The sequence below is a fragment of the Stomoxys calcitrans genome, chromosome 2, assembly GCF_963082655.1.
Source record: "Stomoxys calcitrans chromosome 2, idStoCalc2.1, whole genome shotgun sequence".
In the NCBI taxonomy this organism is placed as follows: Eukaryota; Metazoa; Arthropoda; class Insecta; order Diptera; family Muscidae; genus Stomoxys; species Stomoxys calcitrans.
In genome coordinates this window covers 145,455,553-145,458,182 of record NC_081553.1, presented here as the reverse complement: position 1 = coordinate 145,458,182, position 2,630 = coordinate 145,455,553, and the positions used below count along the sequence as shown (strand labels likewise).

The following is a 2,630-nucleotide window of genomic DNA, read 5'->3' as shown; positions in this document are numbered from 1 at the left end:
AAGACACAATTTTCATAAAATTTTTTCTAAAAAATGTTTAAAAATTTTTTTCTAAAAATAAAATTTCGTCCAAAGACTAAATAAATTTTTTCTAAGGACTAAATTCCAGTGAAAAATCCTCTAAAGACAATCTTTTGCCCAGTTTTGGGCCTAACTAGAAATAATTTTTTCATGCCAAAATTTCAGTCAATGCTCAATGCATTTTGAGAGATTGCATATTGTCTAAACTTTTTAAAGCCTTTTGTTTGGCTTTTCTATTTTAATTAGAAACAAAAAAACCCATTGGTCTAATCTGGACACAATTTCAAAATTTTTCCATTTTTCCATTCAACAATTTTTTCATACAATTTTTTCTAAAGAGAATTTTCAATAAAAATTACAAATAAAACAATTAAATAATTTGTAATTTGTTCGATGACCTCGAGCCAAACAAAGAAGCCAAAGATAAAAAATTTTTATAGAAAAAATTTAATAAAATTTTCTTTAAAACGGAATTGCTGCATACTTTTTTCAAAAGATGAAATTTTTGAGATTGCTTTAAAATGGATTTTATTCAGTAATAATTCTTCCGAGAGACAAACATTTCATAGACATAATTATATATGAATATCCTTTTAATTCTAAGATTATTATTTTAATTGAATTTTATCTGTAGAAAAAAAATATTTAAAATTTCTCTTTAAATAAAATATTTTGCTTGTTAGTCTGAAAAACTTAAGTATTAAAAAATATTTTTTCCAAAAAATTATTAGTAATTAAAAATTGTTTGAAATAGATTTTCAATGAAATGAAAATTTTTGGGGCTCCTAAACCCAAATTTAAAACACCCGAAATTATCACCCTGACTAATTTATATTTTAAAATTATTTTGCAAATGAAACATTTCGATTTTTCTTGGATTTCCATAATTCACAACACAGTATTGAAGCTTTTTGGCACGAAGTTCATAGAGATTAAGGGTCGAAATCTATCAGTCAATAGAAAGCAGCGTTGATTCTCGTCGAAATTTATTATTTCTGTAGTCTTTGACCGTAAATTTGCCTCAGTGAAATATTCTTTAAAAAATGTTCAAACTTTCCTTTTTGAATTTTCTTTCAAGAAAAACTTTTGTTAGTAATATTTCCTTAACTGTTATACATATACATACTTACTAATACTACATACATATTTTTCTATGGAGTACGTTTTATATTACACTTACATTTGCCGCTAAGACATTTAACATCAATTTGGGGATCTTGGGGAAGTTGAATGAAAAACCTTTTTTTTTTTTGAGAATATTTGAAAATAATTTTCTTTTTGAAGATTACCATTTTAGGGGAAGACATTAAATAATAAAAAAAAATTAAAACGCAAATAAAATTTCTTCGTATATCTTCGTACTTATCTTCAATAAGTTAGGAACGTTTTAGGACTTATAAACCCATGACGCAAATTATAACCAAATACGGCATTAGTTGGATGCAATCGTTACCGGACATCATTTAGGCAGAACATAGATGGCTCTTCGTAAAAATTGGTTTATTTTTTTGAAATATTTAAAAATTATAGTTGCATAATGTTTTCAGTTTGTTTGCGTAAAATTCTATGGAAATAAAAGTCATTTAAGACCAATAGACCGACACAAACAAAAACCTGTTGAAATCATAAAACTAGTTTGAGAGCAAACTACGCTCTACGCACGCAAAAGAAAAAAATTATTTAGAATACTGAAGCTGATTCAATGAAACTATCAATATAAAACTAAGATATTCGCAAAGACAATCTCATTTTGAAGGATTTGAAAGTGTGTGTTGGCAATCAATACAACATTCAGCTCTGACCAAATGTCACCGCAGTTCTTGCAACCAATATTGACCACAAATATCAAAAAAAATAATGTTGGTGTCTTTCCCAATTTCACAGAAACTGGCAATTTTTGATTTTGAAGATCTGCGTCTATATCCAGTGGAGCGGCAGATCTAGTGCCATGGAGCAGGATTAGAATGGACTCCAAAGACCCAACAGCTGCGGTGGTAGTATAAGGCCGTAGCATGTTGTCTGCTATAGAGACCTCGACTGGTGGAGCGGTTGCACCAGGCTCCACTAGCCGACAGATGACTGGTCAGCAGGGGCTTTTGAGGACGACACACGGTTCGAGTCTAAAGGACAAAACTGAACCTATTTTATCTTCGCCATCAGCCTACTTCGGTAAATCAATACGCTCTTTAAGAGGTTGGAATAGTAAATGCCGCATAGCTCTCTGATAATAAATCACAGAGGCTTGGTGCGAATGATCCTAAAACTCTCACCGACAAGGAGAGAGGCTCCGTTAATTGTGCTCGAAGGCGGCACGCGATTCAGAGATGCCGCTTTCAAGCCTTAAGTTGCTGGTTGAAGCCGCTTCTGCAGGGAAAAAGAGCCTCATTGTTGAAAGTGATGCCAATGCATATAAACAGATATGGGGAAGTTCGGATATAAACAAAACGGGTGAGCTGCTTATCGAATATATTTTAAGTTGCAATCTGGCAATTTGTAATAAAGAGAATAAACCGTTTTTTTTTTAATAGGAACAGGCAGGAGGTATAAGATTTGTATGGGAAGATCTAAGCAGAAGGATATGCGACTGGGAAGTGTTGGATGACCACAGC

At 31.6% G+C, this 2,630-nt stretch overlaps 1 long non-coding RNA gene across 1 annotated transcript; it reads right to left on the bottom strand.

Moving 5' to 3' along the window:
• Positions 1-812: 812 nt before the first annotated feature.
• Positions 813-1,548, bottom strand: LOC131995368 (uncharacterized). Its single transcript, XR_009397425.1, has 3 exons — positions 1,384-1,548; positions 1,152-1,295; positions 813-1,091 (listed from the first exon to the last, which is right to left on the bottom strand). It is a non-coding gene; the product is annotated as an uncharacterized LOC131995368 (long non-coding RNA).
• Positions 1,549-2,630: the final 1,082 nt, after the last annotated feature.